The 14,029-nt window shown below is 43.6% G+C and overlaps 1 protein-coding gene across 3 annotated transcripts in view; it reads right to left on the bottom strand.

Moving 5' to 3' along the window:
* The window catches only part of EEPD1 (endonuclease/exonuclease/phosphatase family domain containing 1), a 108,442-nt gene that overhangs the window by 31,564 nt on the left and 62,849 nt on the right, over positions 1 to 14,029 (bottom strand). The window lies entirely within an intron of this gene.

Consider the following 14,029-nt stretch of genomic DNA (forward strand, 5'->3'; position numbering starts at 1 on the left):
TTTATGTGCTCTGTTTACATACCCTGTTGTCATTTCTTTCAGCCTCACCTGTGGTATGTGAACAGTAACTCATAAATGAAGTTGTAGAAAAACGTATTTCCTCAAGAAACCTTTTGGTTACCCGCTCTAACCCACCAGCTTTCAAGAACACCGTTAACAAAGCTGTACTGCAAGTAACCATACCGACATGATGAAAGAGTGCCTGGTTGTATCCGAATCTGTATTAAAAGTACTTACAGACTCAATTACTTTCCACAATCTATTTTAAAAAGCTACTGAAATTAATATCCTTGCACCCCAGCACACTCAAGATACTTGAAAGCATGCAGCAATCAGGATGAAGAACTCTCCTACAGCAGTAAAAATATGCAAACATGATGTGCTGTCAAGGAAACACGTGACTTCTTTTTTCTATTTGGCCGCGGGTGACACACAGCATTTTCTCTCTAAGGGAATTCCTTCAGGCTTCCAGAAGATTAGTCATAGTGCTGAGTGAATGCCTATAGCTACAGAGCATTTCTACTCCTCAGGGCAGAGTTGCAATCCTTCCCTAAAAGTATTCAACTTCAAAACAAGTAGCATTGGGTTTCTCTCTCTAATCCCATGTACCCCACTGCAGGAATAATTAAAGCCTTCTTAGCAATCCTTAGCACTACTGCAAACTTGCTGACAGGTTCCTTGCTGGTTGGGGCATTCCTGTTCACCATGAGCCACCATCACATATTTGCACAGCCCTTCACCTCCCAGTTTGAGCTCTTCACCTCCCACTGCCCCCAAGTCCCACTTGCTCTTGGCATGAGCACAGTGACCTGCACCTGCTGAGCCGACCACACTCTGGAGGTGAGGTCCCCATTCATTGCAGAGCCTGGTGGTTTCAGGAAAAAGGGAAAGAGGAGGGAGTGAGGAAGAGCAAGTTGGGTGATCGCAGAGTCCTTGAAGTGTTTAACACATCACAGCATCCTGCAGAAGCAACTAGGTGCTGTGAAGGTAAAGCAGCAAGTCACCACCAGAAGGGTGGCACTGCCGGAGCCTGCACCTGAGCTCCCCATGCCGCATTATCCTGCAAACAGTCAGTGCACGGTGAGTCTCCAGGTGTGCCAGCACAGCCAAATCTGTTACTGCTTTGCTTTTCTGTTTCAGCTGCCAGCCTCCATAACCAGCTCGGAGCAGCAGAGCTCCCTGGCCAGCCAGCACTGGTTGCCTCCCTCCCGCTTGTGGGTCCATTAGAGCACACAGCTCAGGGCGAGTAATGATCCTCTGCAGTCATTTCTGCTTTCAGCACCAGCCCACTCACTGAGCTGGGTTTCTCATCTGGCAGTAACGTGAACTGAGAACTGATCTCAGTTTGCTTTGCAAGCTTATAAACCTTTGCTTGGGGCCCGAGGTTTTCCAAAAACCTCATGCTCCATATCAGACCATAAGCCTGAATAAAGCTAACATCATCAAGAAACGCTATATGGCTTCTCTTAGTTCTCTGGCTCCTTCTTCAGCATACAGCTGTACCAAATCCCACTTCATCTAGAATCACAGACATTATTATAAATAGCCTATGCAAAAACCACTCGAGCACAAACAATTATTTTAAGCATTATTAAATCATTCCCTCCTCCCTCCCATAAAATTTTCCTGTTTGTTCTTAAGATTAGATCCCACAACCATGGTCCATGGAGAAGTTTTATGGGTGATTTACATATCCTAGAATCAATCCTTTTTAAGCACCCAGAATAAATGCTTATAATGAAGTGCTTGATGACAGACTCACATTGGGGTTAATGCAAATGAATAGTCCAAGACACCCCTCCCGGCCTCCATCATCAAATCTGTATGCTAAAATTGCTTTTGCATATGTACACAAACTGACCTTACTCATAAATCAGTCCTGGGGTAAGAGACACACATGAGAGTCAAAAAATAAAAAACAGAATGAAAAAAAACACAGCTCAGCTGTGCTAACAGCCCTTGGTACCTGGAGGGGGCTGACTACTGAAGCGCTCCCCATCAGCCACCCACTCGCAGCTGTGGTCCCAGGGCTTGACTTGAGTCCCCAGGTCCCTGCCAAAACAGCATGCTCTGACTCATCTCCATCCAGGCCAGCCTGCAGCCCCAGCACTTCCTTTGGTGCTCGCCAGATGACAGGGTGAATAATGAGGAGGGTGGTGGTGCTTATGGGCTGTGGAAGTGGCTGCTGCAATTATGAGTTTACTGTGATGGTCATGAGAGGGGAGCACAACCCCACTGCAGCCAGCTGCTGACAGTGCGATGCTAGGGACCGTGATGAACTGGGTTTTAATTGTTTTAAATACAGACAGAAGCAGAGGCAATGACTGCATGCTTCTTTGGTAACGGTGGGGAGAGATAACAGCCAAAAAGTGGCACACAAACAAACAAACAAAAAACACAACAGTACCAACAAAAGCAGGCAGAAGAAAGAAAAAAAAGCACGCTTAATGACTTTGATCCTCATAAACTTCCTCCATCTACCCATATGAAGTCTGACAGGGAAATAAAATCAGTTTCTCCTTTTCCACTAAAATCATCTGTGTCTTCTCAATCACTCCTTAAATGGAGGGAAAATTTGTGCCTGCTGCCATGTCTAATGGCTGCTGGAAGCCACCAGAGAGCTCGTGAAATACACCGACAGCCCTGGATGGGAGTACCATGCCATATTGCTTGGAGACTAGCCACCAGGTAATGGCACAACAAAACGACTTGGAAGAGTCTCAGGAAAAAGTATTTTTACAGTAAGGAGAAATTAGGATAAAACCTGCGAGCCACATTTTCTTTTATAGATATACACATGTACACACACCCATCTATTCAGGGGTATTCTCTCGCAGTTTCTTATTTTGGATGAAAGCAGCTGTTCTTTGATGCCTTGGTCACCATTGATTTGCCTGCACAAAGGTTTAAAATCAAAAAGCACATCAAGGCTCTGCAGCTGGGAACACAACCAGGAGTAAATGGAAGGAGCAGAGAAGTTGAAATCCATCAGGCAAATTGCCAGCCTAATGCCTGCTGGACAAATGCTGCTCCCCCGATGTTTGCATTCGCGAATCCTGTTACGTTGCGTGAGTGGCTGGAGTATTTGTTACAGAGAGAAAGGAAACTGTAATGGAACTAAAAGGGGGAAAACATGAATTATGGATGCTTAGTACTGAGCATTAAAGGGTGAAACAGCAGCATCTGAGAAGCAGCAACAGACTGGAGAAAAAGTAAGTAGTTTAGTGCTTTTTTTTTTCTTTTTTTTTTTTTTTTTCCAGCGATTCCCTGGGTCCCATGGTGCCCTCAATCCTCTCTTGCATGCAGCTCTCTCCTTGCCATTCTCTTTCCTACATCTGCAGTAAAACAGAGATGGGGCCATCATTTTGTAGGACCAATGTACTTTATATCAAGGGTCTGATTTAGGCTTAACTGATGCTTTGGTTTCAGCATAGCTATGCTGTTGCAATAGATGATTCATAAACCCTGGTCTGCATGTACTCCCAAAGCACGAGTGCAAAAACAGAAAGTTGCAAGAGCAAACTTCTTCCTGGCTCTCTGGAAGGCAGTAAGACATGCTTGCACAATGACCCAAACCACAACCAGCAGCAGAAAGCACGAATGCCCACGTGTAACAGAATCATGGACTGCTTGAGGTGGGAAGGGACTTCTGGAGGCCAACAGGCCCAATGCCCCTGGCTCAGGCAGGGCCGCCTGGAGCATGTTGCCCATGACCATGTCTACGTGGCTTTTGAAGATGTCCAAAGAGGAGACTCCACAACCTCTCTGGGCAGCCTGTGCCAGTGCTCTGTCACCTGCACATTAAAGAAGTGCTTCCTGATGTTTACACAGAAGCTTCCGGAAGTTTAAGATGGAAAATGAGACTTGCAAGTCTTCTTTACCTCCTCTAGGGAATGCCCATTCCAAGCTCTCTCTGAAGGGACAAAATCTGTGCTGCCACGGGCATTTCTTATGTCAGTAAGAGAGCAGGTCCTGCCTTACAGGGAGGGGAAGAGGCTCCAGATCCATTAGCACCAAGGCAGAATGGCTGGATCATGATCCAAGCTACAGAAGTAGAGCTTGTGCACCCAGAGGTCTGTCTCTATTTCCAGTGATAACAAATTGTTGGCAGAAAATACATTACTACGCCTTGTAGTATAGTGTGCTGTTACAATAAAGGTGAGATTCACCACAAAATTAAGAGGGGAGCTGATCAAAAATCCTGAGTTCTCTGTGACTTTAAAGATAATAATGTCCATAGTAATATCATTCTTTTCTTGTCCATCTATCCAGAAAAGGTATCTTCTGAATTGTGAGACACTGATGCTCAACAAAAATTATAGGCTTCTCTGTTGTAGAGGGGATTAAGACCAGCAGGGAAGATCTTATTTACCTTATCCTCCAGATAAAGGATTACATCTCAGACATTATTCTTTCCTTTTCTGGAAAAGGGGGAATGAGACTGGACATCATCAATTCATTTCCACTTGCGTAAAATCTCTCTTTCTGAAGATTCCCTCAAACTTTTAAACCTGCGGAAGTTACAGAAGGAGCATCCTTTTGGGTGCACGCAGCAGACGTGTGGACAGAAGTACTCTACTTTCATTATGTTCACACATTTGCTATCCTACCTCAACTCAGAGTGTGGAGTACTGAACACATGAGCCCAGAGCTAACTGCACTTTCCAGAAACTCTTTGTTTGCTAAGTTAGAGGCCATCCTACAGACTTTTCTTCTGCTGCCATCTTATTTTTTCCTATTCTTCCCCAACTCTTTCTCCGCAAGCTGGTGCAATGCCAGGATAGTGGTAGCAGTAATAAAAGTAAGCGTTATGGAAGGTTTCCAAAGTCCTTGGAAGAGATGTTGGTTATTAAGGGCTGAGATACATTGCACTTGATTAAACAGAACCAAACCTGATTCCTGAGACGCAAAGGTTAATTAGACAAATGGCTCAAAAGGATCAATCTGTTCTAACTCATTACTTGTTGATTTTTTTTTTAATTCTAAAAGAGAGTTTAAAATAGACTAGGCAGTTGAAAACAACCCCCAAACTCCCAAAAACATGAGATCAAACCATGGAAGGCCTCAGACTGCCAGTAACTCAGTGATTATAGAGTAGTAGCCTAGTGAATAAAGAGCAAGCAAATCAAATACATATATTAAATTATACTGAACACAGCAATCTTGTCACCATGTATCTTCTAGCAGGGACCAGGTGCAGACACTGGCAATGCAGATTAACTTCCAAAATCATTCAAAACTCAGGGTGGGCAATCCAGGAGGCTTCTCTGTCACCACTTCCACCTACTCCTTCACGCATTACTCCTGTGCCAAGGACTTGACTACACGATAATTCAGGCAGCACAAGGGAATACTACTGCAAGTCAGAAAAACAATCTGATGACAGTCATATTTACTCATGAAAAATACACACGTTATTTCAACTCCTCTGTGTCAACTTGCTTCTGGCGAACAGTAAACCAAAAAAAGTTGCCCATATTAAGAAAAGGGAGAGTGTGGCTTTTAGTTTCATTTGTATTGTGGTAAAATGTATTCTCCCTCTTCCATATTGCATTTCTCACTATATTTAGCTAGGAATAATAATGTCTCCCTTCAAAGTGGTTTGCCTTATATCCAGTCGTTTTGATACTACAGAAAATGCTTTGTACAATGTTCACAGTTTTAGGATTATTACTATTTTTAAAAAACTTTTCAAAGCAAGTCTGTTTCCTTGTAACTCTGCAGGAAGACACAGGCTTACAAAGAGTGTTGTGTTTGTGGCAACATTGATTTCTTCTGAGTCATTAAAACTGGACATGGGCAAATTACTTAACTTGCACTGAATTATTCAAATCTGTCCAACAAGGGAGGAGACCAAGATTTAAAACAAAAATTAGAAGCTCATAAAATCAGAGGTGACTTAGAGCTTCCAAATATAGGCATTATATTATGGTGTAAGTGGTGTCTGGCATTTGGCTCTTTTTCTGGATCTTCTGAATCATTCCCTGCTTGGGTAGGGCCTCTTCGTTCCAGAAACAGCACCTTTTCCAATCTAATCTCACCTTACTGCAGCAGTGGAAAAACTGACTAGTCCTTAATTAAACCAAACTGGCCTCTTTGGGAGAGGGCATAACAATATGCTATCGTTCTGCCACGAAGAACAAAGCTACCAATAAAATGTGGGGGGCTTGGGATGCAAAGCAATTAACAGGGACTCTATTTGAAGAATTTACCTTTGTGTCTCTGCAAAAGGGAGTTAAACCTGGGAAGCAATAAAATGTGTTTTGAAAGAATTTGCCTTCCTTACTCCAGAAGGTATGTGAAACATATGCTATCAACCTCTTATGTTAAAGTTTCTATTGCCTCCTTATTCACTCTCTGAAACTTAAGGCAATATTACCTTCTCATACGTGCATATGTATGCCCATTTAAAGACCTTACAAAGGCACCCACTGGAAGCCAGATCATCTTGTTAAATGGAGGCCCCAGAACAACGTATGGTTGGTGGTACGTGACCCAGAATCAGCTGGTGGTATCCGAGTGCCTGTAAAGTTTAGCATGGCCTTACACAAAGAGTATTGAAGCTTCCTGGCTGAATCTGAATATAGAACTTCAAAGTCTTTTGTAATACGCTCTTAACAAAGACATTGACCCTAAAAAAGTTGGCTCCTACTTTTAAGAGGCTGGCAGAGCTCCACAACAATCGTGCATTTCATATGAGTATTTTATTCAGAATACTTTACACCAAACTAGAATTGGTTAAGCGGTGGAAAGGCTGAACACCAGGGATTAAAACAGGAGCACGTACGCAGGAGGTGCTCAGAGAAATGCCATGAAGTTGCTGAGGAGAGGCACTGTGATGAGGGGAAAGAAGCACTACAGAAATCAAGAGCAATGCTTCAGTCGAGTGTATTTTCCTCTACAGCTTTTTCATGAGCAGTTTCTGTTGTCTTACAAATTCAAAGACATTTCCAGAGAAGGGATAAAATATAGTGTGTCATTACAGCAGGTAGAGAATAAAGCAGAAAATGCATTAGCAGACAGACTGTATGTCTTAAGGATTTCCCACTGTATGGCTAAAAGCCCAATGGACTTTATAGTGTGGAGCTCAGGGAGCTCACAACATGACTTCGATGCTACAGTGCCCTGCAAGAGCATGAGGCAGGCCTCCAGCACCCACAGACTTTCCTCAACCCCTGTATTTTTTTCACCATCCTTCCAAAAATCTGCATACTGCACCAGAAGCCATTTTGGCTTCTTCAGTGATATTAAGGAAATGAACAGTAAGGCACGGGAATTAGCAATCATAAAGTGTTTGCTTAAGCGGTCAGGAGGTACTCTAAAAATATACATACACATATGCAGGCATATACATGCCTCAAGATCATCGTGGCAGTTTACTAACACCAGCATCAAAACCAGACATTTAAAGCAAGAAAGAAGCACAAATACAAATGGAAGTATTTCTCAGTCTCAGATAACTCCATTCCTTCTGTTTCCAGCACAGTCACCACCCGCGGGCCTGACCAGTAAGGTCTCATCCACAACCTGTATCGGGTACGATTAAGACAAATAACTGCGAATCTACCAGGTCTCCTGACAGAATAACACTCCTGCATTCTTGCCCTGGTGAAAGGCTCTGGTGCAGGCCTAGCCTAACAATATAAAGTTTCCACTTCAATGGAGCTCAGCGTGTCAGTCAGCACATCTATCTCTGGCACAACAAACACGGATGGTGGCAGGATCGACTGCTGACAACTGGGTTGTTCTTCTTATAGCATCTATACCATATGGTGGAAAAAGGGACGCGATAGACAAGACTTCCTCAAAACTGTTGTTTGGCTAGCCCACTTTCCTTAAAAAACAAAACAAAACAAAACAAAAAAATTTGTACCCAAGATTTGAAGGCATACGAACAGGCATGCATCCTCCTAAAACTGAGGTCAACTGCACATTCCGAAATGTGAAGTAAAGAAATTAGAAACTGTCAAAAGAAGCAGGCAGAGGGAGCAAAGGCAAAAAAAAAAAAAAAAAAAAAGTTTCCCATACCAGCAAAGACAGAAAGACAGCACTCCTCTGTTTTGCAGGCACCCAAGCCTTTGACATCCAGACACGCCATTGAAGACAACTAAATTAGACAACTCACAACTGGAGTTGGTATCAAATCATCCTGAGTTTTGCTTCCACAGAAGCTACACACTAAGGTCACCAGAAAAGCTAAGGCTGTTGTAGTCAGAAAATAACCATCAGATGATGCTGAGGTTACATCTGCAAGAGCCCACAGAAAGCACAAATGAGATAAGAAAACCAACTGCCACAAAAAGGTGAGAAGCTAAAAGCCAAGAATTAATTACAAAAGTATCCTACCAGCTTCATCTACAACATAGCATGATACTGCAGCGAAGTGGAGAAAGGAGCCTATGGGGCATTGGGAGTGTCATTTATAATGTTTACCCAAATGGCAATCCAGTCGGGCTTTCTATCAGTCCGGTTATTTTCCCTGTAACGATGGCTCTGAAGAGCGACAGGGGCTCCACGAGGCTCAAGCCTCAGGTTAGCCAAAAGCCACAGCCTCACATAGCCTTTGCCCCGAGTATCAGAGTAATGCAGAAAGGTTTTAACCCCCCAGGGGATGCATCACATATCTGTAACTCTAACCCTGGCGAGAATGTAATCCTTCCTCTGCTCTCAAAGTCAGGCAAATGGCTGACTCAGTACTCTCCCAGACAACTGCTTTCTTCCACGAAGCATCTGCTCGGTTTGCTGGCAGGATTTTCCAGCAGAGCTATACTAAGCAGAAGGGACAGACCACTCAACACTCAAAAAGAAAGCACACAACAAATGTATAGCAGAGCATGTTACGGCCTATTTCACAGAGTACTACCATTCACTTTTCCCTACTGCATCCTAGAAAATTCCTGGAAACTGTGTGTAGTGCAGAGAAGAATCTTCCATCAACCAAATCCTGAATTTCTGTCTCCAGTAGTACCACAAACACAGAAACATTGGTCAGAAGGGGCCATCTGAGGCAGCAAGCCCCTCAAAGTCACTACTATCACGAGGAACTGTCCTGAGGTCAGCTGTGGCCTCACCCAGTTGAGTCTTGAGAACCTCCAAAAATCATAGAATCATAGAATCATAGAATATCCTGAGTTGGAAGGGACCCTTAAGGATCATCAAGTCCAACTCTTGATACCGCACAGGTCTACCCAAAAGTTCAGACCATGTGACTAAGTGCACAGTCCAATCTCTTCTTAAATTCAGACAGGCTCGGTGCAGTGACCACTTCCCTGGGGAGCCTGTTCCAGTGTGCAACCACCCTCTCTGTGAAGAACCCCCTCCTGATGTCGAGCCTAAATTTCCCCTGCCTCAGCTTAACCCCGTTCCCGCGGGTCCTGTCACTGGTGTTAATGTAAATGTGAGTAAATGTGAGTAAATGTGAGTAAATGTGAGTAAATGTGAGACACTACGGCCTTGAGATAACCTCTTCCAGTGTTGCACCAGTTTCTGAGTGAGGAAGCCAACCGCCCGCTTGTAATAAAGCAAGGGACTATTTCACCCACAGTGCTGGGATATGGGTTTCTTGTTGAGCTTCATAAGGCTTCTGTTGGCCCAGTCATGTTTCTCCAGGATCTTCTGGATTGAAGGGTTACCATCTGCCACTGTAGCCACTCCCCTGAACTACACACTGTTATACAGCATAAAAATGTATTACTCATTATAAAGGACAATTACCCTGCGTAGTAAATACATAGTACAATAACAGTCTTTAGTGACATAGGAATAGCTTTATCTGACTAGACAGATGAGTCAAGTAATATACTTTTTCCCCCTGACAATGACCAGTCTCTTCAAAGGACGTTGAGACACACAGTAAAGAAGCCAAGCAGCTTTTCCACTTCCCCCTGCCCCATCCCCATCCCACATAACGGGATGTCACCGCTGTCCATATACCCTTCTCATCTGTTGGCTCCCAAGCTTCCTGGTCAGTGAGCTGCTGTTCAGACTGAAGTTGCTCTCCATGGAAGATTTCCCACGTGAAACTTTTCACTGGCAAATGCTACAGAGGGGATGTGTCACCCACCAGGAAACCACAGTCACGTCACACCCGAGGAACAAGGGGGTTGCCTAAGCATTTATTTCAGCTTCTCCTGAGCTCCTGAGCAGTAACGCATTTTCTGGCATGGACTTATTAATGTGCCATATTAAGAATTCCCTTGAAGCAAGCACAGCTGAAAGTTTTTCCCTTATTCTAATATGCACGTAGGAAATAGCACAGTTGAGTAACTTTACATTCACTTATCACGGCAATCTTTTTTGTTCTAGTATCTCATGACTTTGAGACCAGCATGAACCTCATCAGTGGAAGAGCCTCATTAAAATGACCTGAAAAAAAAAATATGACCTGAAAGTAAAATGTAAAGTTGATCTCATGGAGGGTATCATTGAAAGTGTTAAGTTGTGGAATATTTATATGTGGAATAACAAGTTTCAAATTAGGAGTGTCATATGGGTACCTAACCAGCTTATGTTGCTAGCATTAATGGGTGCTGTCACAAAAGCGGATTAACCATCCTTCAGTCAACGACTGCATAAAAGGCGTGTACAATGGGACATGTAGTAACTGCTTTCCTGGAGTTGAAGACTGTGCATGGGAGCAAGGCAGCTCATGGTTTCTTCTTGGTCAACACAGTGGTGGTTCTCCACCACAGCTCAGACAGACTGTCATCAATCTGGGGACCTTGTGAGGATAGAACAGCTATGAAACCAGGACCACATGTAGTTTTTAGTACAATTTATGCTAGCTCAAGGGCATCAGTCATGACCTCCCCACTTTTTTTTAAGACAAATACAATTGCTGTATTTGTCACAGCAATAAAAAAAGCTTAACACACCGCAGTGTCAGTCTCCAAGCGATCCAATCTGATAAGCTATCGCACCGTGCAAGGAAATGGGTGGTGTGGCCAGGCCTTGACGGAGTACAGCAGAGCCACTTAGCAACACAACACAACCTCTCAGCACTGCCAGGCATCCCATTCCCCACTCTAGGATCATGTCTGCCCTCCTGGAAGAGCCACGTGGCACAGCCCTGACCCCCCAAAAGGAGCATCAGCACATGCTGGACCAGGCACCGAAGAACATAATGTGGCAGACCTGTCCCCAGGTCCCTTCCCTGCCACCGAGCAGCTTTCCTGACAGGGTGTTTTCAAGTTGGAGCCTTTACACGCTGCGACCTGTGCATCTCCACGTGGTTCACCAAGGTGGCAAGCAGCACGGCCCCCAGCACGTATGGCTGGGTGGCCAGAGCACAGTCTGACTTTCTCTTGAAACTGCAGATAAAATGGGTTAAGCAGTCACCACTCCCAATCAGTAAGCCACGTTCAGCAGCTGTTTAAGTGAAGCCAATTTACTTCACAGACAGGCAGCTCCCAGATTAACCTGGATCAGCACTGGGCACTGAGAAAGAGGAACAAACAGCTACAGGGAGGATCTCAGAAACACATGTTTCTTAAGCAATGCTGAGAATATGCCTGAAGCTGCAGAGAAGTGAAGACACTTGTCCAATATCACATCAGAGAAGAGACGGAGATGGGACAGATCCAGAGAGGCTACAAACCCAAGCCATCCCCTTCTCCTTTTAGACCACTTCAATTTTTAATGTTTTGTTTAGACATTTCACAGCATATGAAAGTATATACATTATGTAAGTGCTAATTATATAGTGCAAATGACTCCTACTTCAGATTTAAGGGAAGCTTTAATGCAATATCCATTACTTCAGCATTTACTCTTTACTACTTGGGTCATTGGTTTGATTTTTTAATAGCCTCTGTGTTCCCCTACCCGCCCCCCCCCTTTTTTTTTTAATTTGGACAAATATTTCCTAGCTATAACTCTGGCTACAATTTCGGGCAAATGCTGGTTTGTAAGGAGTTTTTAAGGTGGAGGAATCAGGGGATGTCAAATGAACAGAAACCTAATGCATCTTTGGCACTACTCAAAAATGGGGCACGTGAAACTCAAAACTTAAAACTACATGAGACATAGAGCTAAACTTAAGTTTCCTGTGAAGACCTAGCCATTGCTGGTAGTTACTTTTCAGAATAAGTCTAGCAGAACCAGGTTCATTTCATTGGACAGGTTTGGCTGACATTCAGCACATGGTTGACCAGTGCTAGGTTAGAAGCACGGGAAAGCACTAGCAAAAACCATGGTCTCCCTCTCAGAAAGGCTCAGGCAGGCAGCAGCAGTTTTAGGCTGCCTCTTTCTTAAAGTGTGTCAAATAAATCCCCAAACACTGAACAGCTACAGCTTAGTCTTAAAAGGTCATGCACTATTTAAAAATAAAAAAAAAAAAAATTAAAAACAGGATAAAATAAAACCCAAAGCAGAGCACCTAAGGAATCACACAGGCTGGGAGGACTGCAATCAACATTCATTTCATTAGGCAGCTATGGAGAAACATGGACACCTACGAACTGCCATTGGGGCTCAAATTCATACAGCATGCTTTCTCCGTACATAAGCAGGGCACAGCCACATAAACAGCTACTACAAAAATCTGTAAAAATGACCACTGCATGAATTACAGAGGACTATGCCTATGGGGGAATTTGCTCTCACCGGCTGGTTTGTGGGTGGTTTAAGCTCTAAAGCAAGGAGCACTTGTCATATCTGCTTCACCAGGTGTGTAACAAGGGACAATAGCTGTGACTGTGCTGGCAGCTCTGTCACTAAAGGTTTTCTTCTAGAGCAGACACAAGTGAACTTCAAAGCAAAACCCCAAATCCTAATTTTGAAAGGCTGAGGTGTTGTTTTTCTGTTTGTTTTTAAAAATAAAATAAAATAAAGCCTCTCAGAGGGCCACAAAAAGAAGACTTTGCTGCACACATGATTCTTGCCATCTTCTGTGCCTCGCTCACGCTGCATATCACAAATGCTTCAGGTGCTTTGGATCCAGACTGCTGTGAACCCTGAGCAGAGTGAACTCACTGAACTGAAGTAACCCCCTGCCGGCAAGGATCCAGCCAGACATCTTTGGGGTTACTAGGATTCATGTTCAAAGAAGAGAAATGCTGTCTCTCTAATAAAAATAAAAATTGCCAAAGGCACGTCTCAGCATTCGGTCGGATATTATGTGGTTGGGATTGCATTGCCACAGGATTTAATAAGAGGAAGTTCTCTTATCTCCCTTGGTTAGGCAGAAAAAAGAACCCCACCAACAAAAAACATGTCTTTTCAGCTTTAAAGAGAAAAGAGAAAAGCAGCTGTCATCACACAACCTCTGTATTAGTGGAAGTACGAGAGGAAAATAAAGTGCCTGGCATTACACAAGTCTTAGCAGTGTAAGAAAGGTTAATAGAGTTTATTGGACTTCTAATAGGGATAATTATAGCATTTCTGCACAGCCCGTATGCATCAAAAAGGTAATTTCATTTGTTTTCCTATTTATTCTTCCATGACTAAATTCAAGGCTTTCTACCTCCAAAATCATTTTCATTCATGAGCCAATTACCAATTCCCTTCACCATTTACTTTGACAAAACAAAGAATTTTTATGCAGCTGTGTAGCATATATAAAGGTACAGAAGATTCAAGACACAGCTACACGTTAATTTCTCCAACGGTATGTCTTTTGTTTTAGTCTTGGTGGCCAGAACATCCAAAGAGAAGGAAAACCTCCATGCCTTATTCTGCTGTTAGAGAGTCCACGGAGTAGCATTTTGTGGGGGTGCTGTCTCCATGCCAGGCTGGCTGCTCTTCGAGCAAAGTGCCAGCAGGGCTTGGGACTTGGTGGTGGCTGGAATGTCCTGACATGGACCAAGTGCAACGGCTAACGTTGTGACAGGAGGAGGAGGAAGGAGATGGCAGGCCCAAGGGGATGGTCCTTAGAGGATATGGCAACAACTCTGTCATACAACAGACCTGGCTGTGGCTCCTTGGATGTTCGCTGTCTTTCAATAGTTTAAACAAAAAAAAAAATTATTCAAATGTTAACTCTGCTATGGTCTATGTACGTGAAATAATAATAAAAAAAAAATCATCCCTT

This window comes from Anser anser (genome assembly GCF_964211835.1).
Source record: "Anser anser genome assembly, chromosome: 2".
Classification (NCBI taxonomy): domain Eukaryota; kingdom Metazoa; phylum Chordata; class Aves; order Anseriformes; family Anatidae; genus Anser; species Anser anser.